Source organism: Phyllobates terribilis, unplaced genomic scaffold, assembly GCF_046119375.1.
Source record: "Phyllobates terribilis strain yellow unplaced genomic scaffold, ASM4611937v1 Scaffold_9__5_contigs__length_417890890, whole genome shotgun sequence".
NCBI lineage: Eukaryota > Metazoa > Chordata > Amphibia > Anura > Dendrobatidae > Phyllobates > Phyllobates terribilis.
This window is the reverse complement of record NW_027362769.1, coordinates 275,870,933-275,887,172: the sequence shown is the minus strand read 5'-3', so window position 1 is coordinate 275,887,172 and position 16,240 is coordinate 275,870,933. Positions and strand designations below refer to the sequence as shown.

Here is a 16,240-nt window from a genome sequence, read left to right as displayed (position 1 = left end):
TCTTCCAGAATAAATAATTAGTTGGCAACAGTATCCAGGTCTCCTGTTGTGTTCATGTTTCTACCACCTGAACTGTAATCCCTGAGCTCCAACACCGCCAGTTGGCGCTTGGAAGTGCCGTCTGCACAGTCAACACTTCCTGCTGTGTTATTGGGGTTCAGTAATGTCAGCTGTTCCCCTGCTGTGCGGATGGCAATTTCTCCTGCTCTGTCCACATTCTCACTACTACAGATTTTAAAGTTGCTCCAATTACACCTCTGGCTCCTCTGTTTTCAGTATTATCCCTGAGCTCCAACACCGCCAGTTGGCGCTCGGAAGTGCCGTCTGCACAGTCAACACTTGCTGCCGTGTTATTGGGGTTCAGTAACGTCAGCTGTTCCGCTGCTGTGCGGACGGCAATTTCTCCTGCTCTGTCCACATTCTCACTACTACAGATTTTAAAGTTGCTCCAATTACACCTCTGGCTCCTCTGTTTTCAGTATTATCCCTGAGCTCCAACACCTCCAGTTGGCGCTCGGAAGTGCCGTCTGCACAGTCAACACTTGCTGCCGTGTTATTGGGGTTCAGTAACGTCAGCTGTTCCCCTGCTGTGCGGACGGCAATTTCTCCTGCTCTGTCCACATTCTCACTACTACAGATTTTAAAGTTGCTCCAATTACACCTCTGGCTCCTCTGTTTTCAGTATTATCCCTGAGCTCCAACACCGCCAGTTGGCGCTCGGAAGTGCCGTCTGCACAGTCAATGCTTGCTCCAGTGTTATTGGGGTTCAGTAACGTCAGTTGATCCCCAACTGTGTGTCCGGCAAATTCTCCTGCTTTGTCCACATCCACTGTACTACGGATTTAAAACCTCCTCCAAATACACCTCTGGCTCCTCTGTTTTTAGTATTTACCCTGGGCTCCAATACCGCTAGTTGCTGCTCAGAAGTGCCGTCTGCACAGTCAACGCTTGCTCCAGTGTTATTGGGGTTCAGTAACGTCAGCTGATCCCCAGCTGTGTGTCCGGCAAATTCTCCTGCTTTGTCCACATCCACTGTACTATGGATTTAAAACTTGCTCCAATTACACCTCTGGCTCCACTCTGTTTTTAGTATTTACCCTGGGTTCCAGCACCGCCAGCTGGTTCTCGGTAGTTCCATTTGCTCTTGTACCTTCTACTACCCATCCGGGTTCCAGTACTGTCAGCTGGTCCTCGGTAGTTCCATTTGCTCTTGTACCTTCTACTACCCATCCGGGTTCCAGTACCGTCAGCTCGTTCTCGGCAGTGACTTTGGCACGGGTACTCCCTCCTGCCCAGCCTGGTTCCAGCACGCCAGCTGTTTCCGGGTAGTGTCAACGTCACTTTGCCTCCAATGCGTTGTCCTGTCGTGTTGCGGTCGGGTAAGCCGACTCTATGGTGCCTGCAGTTTAGGTGACTCCTATGTGGGCTGCGGGATCTGGCAATGAAGGCTGGTTCCATAGTGCCAATAGGACAAGCACCCCCTGTAGGACTGTGGGTTTCGGTAACTGCGGCCGGCTCGCGGCCTTGAACTTTTTTTTACATGGGTACCTTCTGCTACCCATCCGGGTTCCAGTACCGTCAGCTGGTTCTCGGCAGTGCCTTTGGATTAGGTGCCTCCTTCTCGGTATCCAAGTTCCACCAACGTCTGCTGGTCCTTGGTAGTGCTTTCTGGCACAGGTACCTCCTGCTTAGTAACCGAGTTCCAGTACCGTCAGCTGGTCTTCGGCAGTTCCATTGGCTCTTGTACCTTCTGCTACCCATCCGGGTTCCAGTACCGTCAGCTGGTTCTCGGCAGTGCCTTTGGATTAGGTGCCTCCTTCTCAGTATCCAAGTTCCACCAACGTCTGCTGGTCCTTGGTAGTGCTTTCTGGCACAGGTACCTCCTGCTTAGTAACCGAGTTCCAGTACCGTCAGCTGGTCTTCGGCAGTTCCATTGGCTCTTGTACCTTCTGCTACCCATCCGGGTTCCAGTACCGTCAGCTGGTCCTCGGTAGTTCCATTTGCTCTTGTACCTTCTACTACCCATCCGGGTTCCAGTACCGTCAGCTGGTTCTCGGCAGTGACTTTGGCACGGGTACTCCCTCCTGCCCAGCCTGGTTCCAGCACGCCAGCTGTTTCCGGGTAGTGTCAACGTCACTTTGCCTCCAATGCGTTGTCCTGTCGTGTTGCGGTCGGGTTAGCCGACTCTATGGTGCCTGCAGTTTAGGTGACTCCTATGTGGGCTGCGGGATCTGGCAATAAAGGCTGGTTCCATAGTGCCAATAGGACAAGCACCCCCTGTAGGACTGTGGGTTTTGGCAACTGCGGCCGGCTCGCGGCCTTGAACTTTTTTTTACATGGATACCTTCTGCTACCCATCCGGGTTCCAGTACCGTCAGCTGGTTCTCGGCAGTGCCTTTGGATTAGGTGCCTCCTTCTCGGTATCCAAGTTCCACCAACGTCTGCTGGTCCTTGGTAGTGCTTTCTGGCACAGGTACCTCCTGCTTAGTAACCGAGTTCCAGTACCGTCAGCTGGTCTTCGGCAGTTCTATTGGCTCTTGTACCTTCTGCTACCCATCCGGGTTCCAGTACCGTCAGCTGGTCCTCGGTAGTTCCTCAGCTTTCTTGTACCTTCTGCTACATTTCCAAGTTCAAGCTTTTTGAAATGGTTCTTGGTAATCACTCTAGATCTCCCTGACGAGGACCCTGAAGACGAGGACCCTGAAGACGACGACCCTGAAGACGAGGACCCTGAAGACCACCCCGAAGAAGACGAGGACCCTGAAGACCACCCCGAAGAAGACGAGGACCCCGAAGACGAGGACCCAGAAGACCAACCCGAAGAAGATGAGGACCCCGAAGACGAGGACCCCTGAAGACGACGACCCTGAAGACCACCCCGAAGAAGACCAAGAAGATGACCCTGAAGAAGTTGACCAAGAGGACAAAGAAGAGAAGACAAGCACCAAGATACAGAAGAACAAGAGACAGAAAACCAAGAAGCAGAAATACAAGAAGCTGCAGAACAAAAAGCGGAAGAACATTAAGCATAAGACTAAAAATCAGAGCAAAAGATAATATCTAAATTATAAGCAGAAGATGACTAAGCAGTGTATGGGGGTGAGTCCGTTCCTCCTCGTGGTGCCCCTGGAAAAGACCTGCTGCTGCAGGCCAAACTGAACGCGGACAAATCCTGTTGTAAATCTTTTGTGACGGGCAGAACGAAAGGTGTAATGTCCTACCTTTTATAGATAACAACTACAGGAATGCCTGCCACAAATAAGAATATGAGGAAGAAGAAGAAGATGAAGAAGATGAAGAAGTAGAATATGAAGAATGTAAAAAAAAAGAAGAAGAAGAAGATGAAGAAGGTGAAGAAGAAGTGGATGAAAAAGATGCTGAGGATGATGAAGGAGAAAGTGTGGGAGAAGTAAAAAAGAAGGTGAAGAGCATGGAAGTAGTGAAACATAAATATCTGACAAAATATAAAAATACTTAACATAGTCAATATTTCCGTAACTCAGAACGTCTTAAAAAAAAATATTAATTCCTGCTATTCCATTTGATTGGGCTAAACCTCTATGCCTTTATTGTCTCCCCCACCTCCCCCAATACATTCTACATTATTCTTAGTTGCTTTCCTTCATGTAGAATTAACCTACAAGGAAAGAAAGGGTTTATTTTCATTCCGATATTTCTGTCCCATTGACTTGCATTGGTTTCCGGTATCGGAATCGGCGATATCCGATACTTTTTCGGTATCGGTCCGATCCAATCCGATCCGATATTTCCCGATATCGGAAGGTATCGCTCAACACTAATAATAACATGATTTTAAAGCAAATACCAATAAATAGGCCAACTCTATAATAACCTCTTTACTTCAATCAAGAAAACCAATAAACACAGATAGAGGTTTCTTTAATTAATAACAACTCTTTATTTCATTCACAGTTAAAAACAACAGAGAAATAAAAAAGGCATAGAAATATAGCAGTAATAGGCATCACGTGGCATGACCAAACACTCAATTGCATCTTTATTTATAAATAGGATAAATAGTAGACAAATGCTAAAAATGGTATTACAATAACGATAGGCAGCAAGTCCTTTTAAGTTTAGTAGTAGAAAAATTAACACTTTATTAAAACTTGCTAAATGCCATTATCCTCCCATTATTTAGCATATAGATGGTGTCACGTGGGCAATAAATGTTAAACATAATTTAGCACATCACAATACAATAAATTTATGCCCAGGAAACATCATCCCTTTACACAGGTTCCCATAGATCCTCATAGATTCATTAGATTACTTTTAAAGCATAATTACCAAGCAGAGAGCGGTCAGCCACGTGACAATATCCCCCTTAACGTGCGTTTCGCACCAGCTTCTTCAAGAAGGGGTGAATACAAACAAGGACGCAGACATTAAATACCCTACCTCGGGTAGGAGTTGCTCTAGCATAAGTATCAATATGTCCTTTACACTTGAATAGCATGAATATTAATATGTCCTTTATATTCCCCCCTAAAAATTATGTTATTATCAACAATAGAGGTGCTTTCCCAGGGTCATGTTTTGAGCCTGAGGGACATTGGTCTTCACCCAATTAGTGCCCTTGTTACCAATTGAGGCTGTCGCGGCATGTCCATCCCCCCTTGTTTGTTGACATAATCATAAAGCTCAGATCTTCAGTTGTGAGGTTGGTTGGGGCATGCGGGTAAAGGTCATCATTCCCTTGTCATCCAGGTCCTCAATGCTGGTTACACCTGGGAGGTCCGTGTACAGTAGCATTGGATGTTGGTTGACAGTGTCCTCCTTGCTCTCTGATGACTGGCAGGTTTTCCTCAAGCAAAATGGGATATAATAAAAGACTAGTTTTAGTAAAACATATATTAACAAGACGCAAGCAGCAATATGCAACACTCCTTGTAATATTCCAGCAATCCATCCACCAATCCCTTTAAACCAATTAACAGGATTTAAAAAGGAGAACGTATAAGACCACCAATTGTCTTTGGTCAATTCGTTATGTTTGTTATACTCTTCCCTAAGTTTCCTAATGTCTTCTATTTTAGTCTTTAACCGTATGGTAGAGTCGGGGTCAATATAGTGACAACAGGCTGGGCCTATAACCTGACACACCCCTCCTTGAACTGCTGTTAAATAGTCCAGCACTAAAGTATTAGCCACTATAATAAGTTGATTCTGCACTGCAACAGTAGTATTAATTGCTTCCAAAATATTCCAAATCTGGTCATCTAAGTAATCAGTGGCTTCCACTAATTTGTCCCACATTTGTGTTACCATAGGGTAGAGGAAGACAGTACTGGCTATCTTATTGGGTATACTCATTTGTACTAAATGAGGTCTTCCTGATGGGCATGGGGTGTTGTCCTTAGGACGTTTATAGATGGTATGAAGAGGGATGGCTCTCATATCTACTTTACTATGGGGAATAAGATAAGTGGCTGGAGTTAGCCAGGCCAACGTACAAGTCCCCCCTACTCTGACTGGGAGCCATTTATACGCATTATTCCCACAGACCCAATATGTGGCTGATGGCAGATCCCATAAAACAGAGTGCTGTAATACTAATTTATGTACCAAGTCGATAAAAACTGTGTTATTTGATAACATACACCATGAAGGCATTTGTCCCAGGGGGCTACAATATCCAACATCCGGATTGCCACATGTTGGCTCACTAGACTTTTATTCAGAAAATTCATGTTTTACTGCTGTTGGGGTCGTCAGGAGCACTTGGTATGGTCCGTCATGCAATGGTTCTAGTCCGTGTTTTCGAACATGCCTCTTCACATACACATAATCCCCAGGCTTGGGGGTATGACAACCTTCTGCATCAGCTGAATCTGGAATAGAAGATGATACTAACGCATGAGTGTTAGTTAAGGCTTTGGCAAGCTGAATCACATATTGCACAACATAATCTGTTTCTTCTGATAATTGTTGTGGGGTAAATCTAGCTATGGCTGATTGTGACCCAAATAGTATCTCATAGTGTTACAGTTTGTGTTTCCCTATATGGGTGGTGCATATGTGATATAGTGCAATGGGAAGGAGCTCAGGCCACTGGGCCGTAGTCTCCTGCATCATTTTGGTTAATTGCCCTTTCAGTGTGCCATTCAATCTCTCCACCTTGCCACTTGACTGTGGATGGTAAGGCGTATGCAGCGCCACTGTTGATCCGATCATGGTAAGTATTTCTTGATACACGCATGAGGAAAAAGCTGGTCCTTGTTCACTTTCGACAACTTCTGGGACTCCATACCGGCAAACAACTTCAGAGATCAGCTTCTTGGCGGTAGTCTTGGCAGTCATGTTTGGAACGGCGAATGCTTCTGGCCAACTGGAAAACATATCCACTACCACTAAGCAGTATTCATATCGTCCTGCTTTAGGGAGAGTGATGTGATCAACTTGCAATCGTTGGAAAGGATACTCTGGTTTGGCAAGGTGTTTTGTCGGTACATTCTGCAATCTACCTGGGTTGCAGGTTTGGCATATTGTGCAACCTTTGTTCTGTGCACTCAACACGGTGGAAATTCCTGGAGCCCAATAGAGTTTCTGTACCAGTAGCAAAGCTTGATTCTTCCCTCGATGTACTGGTCCATGGGCCCCGGCTCCAACGGCTGGATATAGAAGTCGAGGCAAACAATACAGTTGTTCCTTCTTCCATAGCCCATCTATGAACTTAGCACCCGCCTCCTTCCACGACTGGCGTTCTTATTTAGAGACTTTTTGCTGTGTGGAGCGTAGCTTTGTGATTGGAGGGACCGGTTGATGCTCTTCTGCAGGTTGATCCTGGGTTGGCACGGAATTTAGCTGTTTGGCCTGTTGCCGCGTAGCAGCCATGGACATGGATGTCGGAAGAAGAGCTGCTCACTTAGCATGGAGATCAGCAAGTGCATTACCTCTTGCTTCAGGGGCATCTGGTCGTGTATGAGCTTTTACCTTTACGACAGCCAACTGTCTTGGTAGTTGCACCGCTTCCATCAATTGTCTGACGCTTTCAGCATTTTTCACTGGAGAACCTGCAGTCGTGACAAAGCCTCTCCTTGCCCAGATTTCCTCAAAATCATGTGCAATCTCGAATGCGTATCTCGAGTCAGTAAATATATTCACACGTTTTCCTTCGGCCTGTTGACAAGCAGCAATCAGAGCTTTGAGCTCGGCTTCCTGTGCTGACATACTGGGAGGTAAGGCTACAGCCTCTACCAATGTATCTTCAGTTGTGACAGCATATCCAGTATGAAATCTGCCAGAGGTGTCAGCATATCTTGATCCATCCGTATATAACGTAAGTTCTGGGTCATCCAAGGGTACTTCCCCCACCAAAACAAGTGGAGTTGACTCCGCAGTAATTTGTTTCAGACAATCATGCGGTGGAGCCTCTTTCCCCTCTCCTTCAGGTGCAGGTAGCAGGGTGGCTGGGTTGATGGTGGTGCACCGGTGTAACTTCACATTTTCTGGCAAAATCAACGAACACTGCAGCCGCAGGTGTCTCTGTGTAGACAGATGTTTAGGTTGCTATGTGGCGTGAACCGCTCGTAGACAGCTGGGGGAGGCCCTGGCTACCGGGTCCAGATGCGCTGAGTAATACCCGACTGGGTGCTGCTTTGTACAGTGTCTCTGCATGAGTACTCCGGCTGCATGCCCTCCCGTCTCAGAGACATACAAATGTAAAGCTTGAGCATAGTCCGGATTTCCAAGGGCAGGGTCTGTCATTATCCTTGACTTTAGTTGCTCAAAGGCTTGTTGCAGCAGTTCTTGGTGGTCCTTGTTGTTTACATCAGCCAGAGTGTCTTCTTTTAATGCATCATATAAGGGCTGCATCAGACGTGAGGCGTCTGGGATCCATTGTCTGCAATATGTAAATAGTCCGAGGAACCGTTGCAGCTCTATGGGATCTTTTGGGAATGGTAGCTGGTAGATGGCCGTCTTCCTTTCTTCTGTGAGATGTCTGGCACCCTGAGTATGGCAATGGCCTAAGAAGACCACTTGACCAAGGCAAAACTGAAGTTTCGAGGCTGAGACTCGACAATTCAGTTTTGCTAGATGCTTGAGGAGGCTAACACTGGCCCTGATGGACACTTGCTCCGTGGGGGCACACAAAAGAAGATCATCCACGTATTGTAACAGTACTACCTCTGAGTTGTCCAGTTGCCATGGCAGCAGACAGCTAGACATGTTCTTTGCAAACTGATTAGGGCTATTCTGCGCACCCTGCGGCATCACTGTCCAAGTCAATTGCCTGCCCTGATATGTAAATGCAAACAGAAACTGTCTTTGTGTAGTGGAATGCTGAAAAAAAGCGTTTGCTAAATCAATTACTGTAAACCAGACAACGTGTATGTGCATCTATTAGAGACTTAAGGATATATGACCATCTAGAGAATTATTTTACATCACCATATTTTAGCCCTAATGTCAAAGTGGACATAAATATGTGCTGTTGAGGGTAGTGGATTGATCAGCCAACTTATCCTGAGCCCATATTTTAAGGGCTTGACAGAAGTCAACCCCACTCTCATACGTATTGGTGTCTAATGCTCTGTCACACACTGATCATGATGATCTTCCTCATACACATTCTGGGTGTAGTGTGTATTGCTGCCTGTATTCCGGGTGTGCCAAGATGGCCGCCACCTGAAGGAAGCACACTACAGGAGGGGTGCACCAAGATGGCCGCCACCAAAGGGACATCTGGTCAGAGGCCGGAGGTGATGCAATGGGTGTAGCAACATGGCCGCTGCAGGAAGGGTTGGAACTTTGGGCGGACATAGGTATAACAGATGAGGATGGGGCACTAGGAGTGGCTTGGGTAGTACCGAGGGGTGGACGGGTGCGTGACATGCAGCACAATAATCTGCTGACAATGGATTCTGCTGGCCACAATTAGAACATTCCCAACAATTCATTACTCCGTCATTATCGGAGAGCAGTATCTTTGTAATACACATAGCATAACGTCTTTCCCTTATTGTCTGCATTTTCTAAATTCTCTGCTGTTCCTACCAAGCCAAAGCTATTTGTAACAATCCTTTATCTTCTAACTTGCCCTTTTTCTTCTTCCTAAATAACCGGCCCTTATCTGGTAGCTTGCATGTTTTAGTTAACTGTTTAAGTTTCTGTACATAACTTTTCCATTTTTTCAATAAACTCAGCGCAGCATTTTTTCACATCAGCTGCATTTTGTAGCACAAAACAGTCACAGTCACTACTGTTACAGTGCTAGATAATTGTCCCATCTTTACATAAAAATAATTAAAACAACCAGGCTTCGTCTCCTCCTCTGCGAGTGAGATGGCGGATGGCAGCCTGAAGTCTCCCTCCCACAGGAAAATTTAACACCTTAAACACTTTTAGTGCATTCTTAAATTATCTTTTCCCTTCTCGAACGATCATGATATTCATCACATCCTCTCCCTCCTGCAGGGTAGACAAATTCTTTCTGCTCCACGGAAACATTGATTAATCACTACAACTGACAAAAGATCCTTAATTTGTGCACAGCACGAGTCCGGACCTCAGCTGCTGTTTCACTGACTTTATTTCACCCCTTCCTGTCGGGGAGTCTCGAACGGCCAGATGAAAGGAGGAGAACTCTCGTCCGCAGTTCTCCGGACTCTAGATATATGTATATCTGTTTGTGTGTCCTACCCAATCTTCGATCACCCGCCCCGAACGGGTTTACCCAGAAACGGTTTAGGCGAAAGGAGGACAGCTCTTGACTGCAGCTCTCCGGACACTAGATATAAATTTATTTGGGTGCGTGCCCTACCGAATCTTCGATCACCTGCCGCGACCGAACCTAACAGTGTTCAGTCTCCTAAGGACCTTTGTCAGAAGTTGAGAAAGATTCACACAATATCCACTTGTCAATCCGAGGTTATACTGTTTGGAAAGTAAATAATATCAGACCCCTAATGGGACTACACCCCTTATAGTCTCACCTTTGACTATATCCAACCAAGACGTCCGGAGATACTGCAAACAACCACACACCATGTGGAAACAACGCAAAACGGTCAGTGTCACTAGTAAAGAACTCGTGCACTTACCGTGGCTTTTTGTGGGGGATGATCAGTCCCAATTCCAGTGGGGGAGGCTGAAGGCAAGTCTCTCTTTGTGGACGTCCAGAGGTGGTGGGGCGTCCCTGGTTAGGGATCCGAGTCACGGCACCAGCTGTTAAGGGAGGGCAATAACCCTTCACGGTTGACCAAGTGAGTGTCAAATTATTATGCTGATTGCACAATCCACAGAAAACCAAACGGAGGCAATGCATGCTCTGTATGGGAGGATTCAAAGAATCTCTGATCCCGTTTATTTTGCTTAGCATTTTATATTGTTTTGAGTTTGTCAATAGCCAATCAACTACAGTCATACTACAGTATTACAGGCTTGAGCCAATCTTAGTGCAGTTATTACGGAAACACATATATGGTCATGTTATCATCGTTAGTTCGAAGCACGATGGAAATGTACAAGGTCAATCCTGGCCTAGACTAGTTAGATAACAGGAGCAGGGTGTCTGACAAAATGTTCTTGTGATAAAAAGCTAGTGTGAGAAAGTTCAATGGGAAGAGAAAGAAAGAAGTATGTTATGCAAGGAGTGATAATAACATGATTTTAAAGCAAGCAGACAAAATGGAGTTGCTCTAGCATGAGTATCAATATGTCCTTTACACTTGGATAGCATGAATATTAATATGTCCTTTACATATTAATGGTGAATAACTATACCTCGCCTGACTGGCTGTGCTGATGGTAGAAGTAGGTATGGGGCCAGACCTTTGTGCAACATGCGTAGCATCAACAGCTTCAGTATGTCAAGGTAAGGCTTTGCTTGGTATCTGTATGTTTTCATTTGACTTTGTTTTTCTCACCTTCACACTGTCACCACTTATGATTCACCATTTGTGCACTTATTTAATAGTTAATATATGTTTTCATTATTTTGGGCTTCCCCTCCCTCTCCGTCCTTTTCCCTTCCTGTGACGTCCCAATTTCTCTGCCTGCTCATCTTTTTCTGTCTTATGCACTTTCAGTCATTACATTCTCAGCGTGACCTTCAGAATATGGTTGCACCCTTCTGGACTTCATAAAAATAGCCGCCAATGTGCGCATGTGCAGCACTTCTGAATTCCATGGTATTCCGAGTCGGCCATCTATGGCATGTCGAGCTTATGTTATTGATGTCACATGATTAACCAGATGTGTGAGCGACTTAACGATGCCTCCGAGCTGATATTCAATTTTGGCGTGAGTTGTGCTACTCATGCACCGCTTAATTGGCCTCATTTCTGTGGACATACAAGTGCTTCTCACAAAATTAGAATATCATCAAAAAGTTAATTTATTTCAGTTCTTCAAAGCAAAAAATGAAACTCATTATATAGAGTCATTAGAAACAGACTTATCTATTTCAAGTGTTTATTTCTGTTAACGTTGATGATTATGGCTTACAGTCAATAAAAATATAAAAGTCGTTATCTCAGTAAATTAGAATAATTAACAAAAAACACCTGCAAAAGCTTCCTACGCATTTAAAAAAGTCCCTTAGTCTGTTTCAGTAGGCTCCACAATCATGGGAAAAACTGCTGACTTGACAGATTCCAGAAGGCAGCCATTGACACACTCCACAAGGAGGGTAAGCCACAAAAGGTCATTGCTAAAGCAGCTGTCTGTTTACAGAGTGCTGTATCCAAGCATATTAATGGAAAGTTGAGTGGAAGGAAAAAGTGTGGTAGAAAGCACAAGCAACCGGGATAACCGCAGCCTTTTGTTAAGAAAAGACCATTCAAAAATTTGGGCGAGATTCACAAGGAGTGGACTGCTGCTGGAGTCATTGCTTCAAGAGCCACCACACACAGATGTATCCAGGACATGGGCTACAAGTGTCGCATTCCTTGTGTCAAGCCACTCATGACCAATAGACAACGCCAGAAGAGGCTTACCTGGGCCAAGGAGAAAAAGACCTGGACTGTTGCTAAATGGTCCAAGGATTTGTTGTCAGATGAAGGTAAATTTTGCATTTCATTTGGAAAATAAGGTCCCAGAGTCTGGAGGAAGAGTGAAGAGGCACACAATCCAAGCTTCTTGAGGTCTAGTGTGAAGTTTCTACAATCACTGATGGTGTGAGGAGCCATGTCATCTGCTGGTGTAGGTCCACTGTGTTCTATCAAGACCAAAGTCAGCGCAGCTGTCTACCAGGAGATTTTAGAGCACTTCATGCTTCCCTCTGCCGACAGGCTTTTTGGAGATGGAAATTTCATTCTCCAGCAGGACTTGGCACCTGTCCAGAATGCCAAAAGTACCAATACCTGGTTTAAAAACAACAATATCACTGTGCTTGATTGGCCAACAAACTCGCCTGATCTTAACCCCATAGAGAATCCATGGGGTATTGACAAGAGGAAGATGAGAAACACCAGACCCAACAATGTCTACAAGCTGAAGGCTGCTATCAAAGCAACCTGGGCTTCCATAACACCTCAGCAGCGCCACAGGCTGATCACCTCCATGTCACTCCGCATTGATGCAGTAATTGATGTAAAAGGAGCCCCGACCAAGTATTGAGTACATTTACTGAACATACAATGAGTACAAAAAGTATTCAGAACCCTTTCAATTTGTCACTCTTTGTTTCATTGCAGCCATTTGGTAAATTTTAAAAAAGTTAATTTTTCTTTTCATTAAAGAACACTCTGCACCCCATCTTGACTGGAAAAAAACAGAAATGTAGAAATTTTTGCAAATTTATTAAAAAAGAAAAACTGAAATATCACATGGTCATAAGTATTCAGACCCTTTGCTCAGTATTGAGTAGAAGCACCCTTTTGAGCTAGTACAGCCATGAGTCTTCTTGGGAATGATGCAACAAGTTTTTCACACCTGGATTTGGGGATACTCTGCCATTCTTCCTTGCAGATCCTCTCCAGTTCTGTCAGATTAGATGGTGAACGTTGGTGGACAGCTATTTTCAGGTCTCTCCAGAGATCCTCAATTGGGTTTAGGTCAGGGCTCTGGCTGGGCCAGTCAAGAATGGTCACAGAGTTGTTCTGAAGCCACTCCTTTGTTATTTTAGCTGTGTGCTTAGGGTCATTGTCTTGTTGGAAGGTGAACCTTTGGCCAAGTCTGAGGTCCAGAGCACTCTGGAAGAGGTTTTCATCCAGGATATCTCTGTACTTGGCCGCATTCATGTTTCCTTCAATTGCAACCAGTCGTCCTCAGGTGATGAGCAATGCCTGGTTTTCTCCACACGTAGAATTATCACCAAAAAGTTCTATCTTCATCTCATCAGACCAGAGAATCTTATTTCTCATAGTCTGGGAGTCCTTCATGTGTTTTTGAGAAAACTCTATGCGGGCTTTCATATGTCTTGCACTGAGGAGAGGCTTCCGTCGGGCCACTCTGCCATAAAGGCCCAACTGGTGGAGGGCTGCAGTGATAGTTGACTTTGTGGAACTTTCTCCCATCTCCCTTCTGCATCTCTGGAGCTCAGCCACAGTGATCTTGAGGTTCTTCTTTACCTCTCTCACCAAGGCTCTTGGTGAGAGAGGTAAAGAAGATTGATCAGTTTGGCTGGACGGCCAGGTCTAGGAAGACTTCTGGTGGTCTCATACTTCTTCCATTTAAGGATTATGGAGGCCACTGTGCTTTTAGGAACCTTGAGTAATGCAGAAATTCTTTTGTAACCTTGGCCAGATCTGTGCCTTGCCACAATTCTGCCTCTGAGCTCCTTGGGCAGTTCCTTTGAGCTCATGATTTTCATTTGGTCTGACATGCACTGTGAACTGTGAGGTCTTATAATAGACAGGTGTGTGCCTTTCCAAATCAAGTCCTATCAGTTTAATTAAACACAGCTGGATTCCAATGAAGGAGTAGAACCATCTCAAGAAGGATCACAAGGAAATGGACAGCATATGATTTAAATATAAATAGTGTCTGAGCAAAGGGTCTGAACACTTATGACCATGTGATTTTTCAGTTTTTCTTTTTCAATAAATTTGCAAAAAAGTATACATTTCTGTTTTTTTCCAGTCAAGGTGGGGTGCAGAATGTACTTTAATGAGAAAAAAAAGAATTTTTTTTAGAATTTACCAAATGGCTGCAATGAAACAAAGAGTGAAAAATTTAAAGGGGTCTGAATACTTTCCGTACCCCTGTACATTTCAGTAGGCCAACATTTCGGATTTTAAAATCATTTTTCAAGCTAGTGTTATAAAGTATTCTAATTGAATGAGATAATGACTTTCGTGTTTTCATTGGCTGTAAGCCATAATCATGAACATTAACAGAAATAAACACTTGAAATAGATCACTCTGTTTGTAATAACTCTATATAATATATGAGTTTCATTTTTTGTATTGAAGAACTGAAATAAATTAACTTTTTGATGATATTCTAATTTTGTGAGAAGCACCTGTATATACCCTGGTGGGATAACACAATTTAGTACCTCTCTTTGAGAAAGCGATAAGGCGAAATGCGCGTTGGGGCAGTGTGGGGGGTCTCTATCTTGCAGGATAGGGGACATTTCTGCAAGATGGGGACCAGGATGGGAGACATGGCTGCTATATGTATGGGAAACAGGATGAGGGACATGGCTTCTGTAAGGGGAACAGGATGAGAGACATGGCTGCTATATGGGGACTGTTAGGACCTGGCCACTTACTAAATACTTTTCCAGCACTGAGCACCCATTTTCATCGATCTTATTTTTGTATTTTGTTAGAAATTTGCTTGCTGTGTTTTGTTAGTGATTTGTTTGCTCATCAGTTCAACCTCAGGTATCTATTCCATTCACTGACCATATCTCCGAGACCTTGGGCCATTGTTCTCTCCGTCACCACAGGTAGTCTCACATGCTAACCCAGGTAGATGGGTTCCACCTGAGAAAATATCTCCACTAAGGCACAATTAGCTGGGGGAGATAGGCGTGAGCTCTTCTGCCGATTCAGGGGGCTGAACCCTGTGCAGGAGAAAGAGAAGATTCATTGCTAGTCGGACTGAGAGCTGGGTGGTATCATGGGCTGCGGTCGTGATATCCATCATCCGAAGGAGCATATGCTGTGACTGCCAATATACCGGCGGGAGATACAAAAAGCTGTGGGCCAACCAAAAGTTGGGGGACAGTAGGTATCACCTGGTACGGGGCAGTGGAACTACTGATCCCAGGTTGGAAATTCGAGGACTAAGATAATTACCTGTTGGACATTTACCTGGAATTGCCGATCACCGTGGTCGGAAGGAATAAAACTGTTTGCATCGATAACCTGCCTAGGTGATTATTAAAATCCACAACCGCACATCTTTACAGGTACCATGATGGGGGACATGGCTGCTATATTGGAACCACAGTGGGGGACATTGCTACTACAGTGGGGAAAAATAAGTATTTAATACACTGTCAATTTTGCAAGTTTTCCCAGCTGCAAAGAATGGAGAGGTCTGTAATTTTTATCGTAGGTACACTTCAACTGTGAATCTAAAAATAAAAAACAGAAAATCACATTGCATGATTTTTACATAATTAAATTGCATTTATTGCATGAAATAAGTATTTAATCACCCACCAACCAGCAGGAATCCTGGCTCTCACAGACCTGTTAGATTTTCTTTAAGAAGCCCTCCTACACTGCACTCGTTATCTGTATAAATTGCACCTGTTTTATATAGGTAACGAGCTCAAAGACACCGGTCCACACACTCAATCAATCACACTCCAACCTATCCATGATGGCCAAGACCAAAGAGCAGTCTAAAGATACCAGGGACAAAATTTTAGACCTGCACAAGGCTGGGATGGGCTACAGGACAGACTATGGATATCACAACCGTATCACGTGTATCAAGCTCCAGCCAGCAACAACGTCCTTAACATAGTTCCTTACATCCAGATGATAGATCTCATGACCAGGGGGGCGTACATAGAAATCATGGGGTCCCACAACAGAAATTCTAATTGCACCCCCTGTCGGGGTCACAGAACAGCATATCTCACAACTTTTCAGACTTTGCATAGTAATTTTCCTCCCGCTCAAGTCCTAGATTCCAGTGTCATTGCCCCCATAAGGTATGATTCCAGCAAAAGTGCCCTCAAGCACAGTATGATACCCACTGGTGAATTCCTCCACATTAGCCTCCACATGCACAGTATAATGACCCTACTGTACCCCACCTCAACTCCCAAGGCAAAGTGTGGTGACCCCGACACAGTATGATCACCCA

General features: G+C 44.7%; 1 long non-coding RNA gene across 1 annotated transcript; it reads right to left on the bottom strand.

Moving 5' to 3' along the window:
* Positions 1-4,974: 4,974 nt before the first annotated feature.
* On the bottom strand, positions 4,975-10,321 carry LOC141160954 (uncharacterized). The gene is made up of 2 exons (XR_012250594.1): positions 10,068-10,321; positions 4,975-5,855 (listed from the first exon to the last, which is right to left on the bottom strand). It is a non-coding gene; the product is annotated as an uncharacterized lncRNA (long non-coding RNA).
* Positions 10,322-16,240: the final 5,919 nt, after the last annotated feature.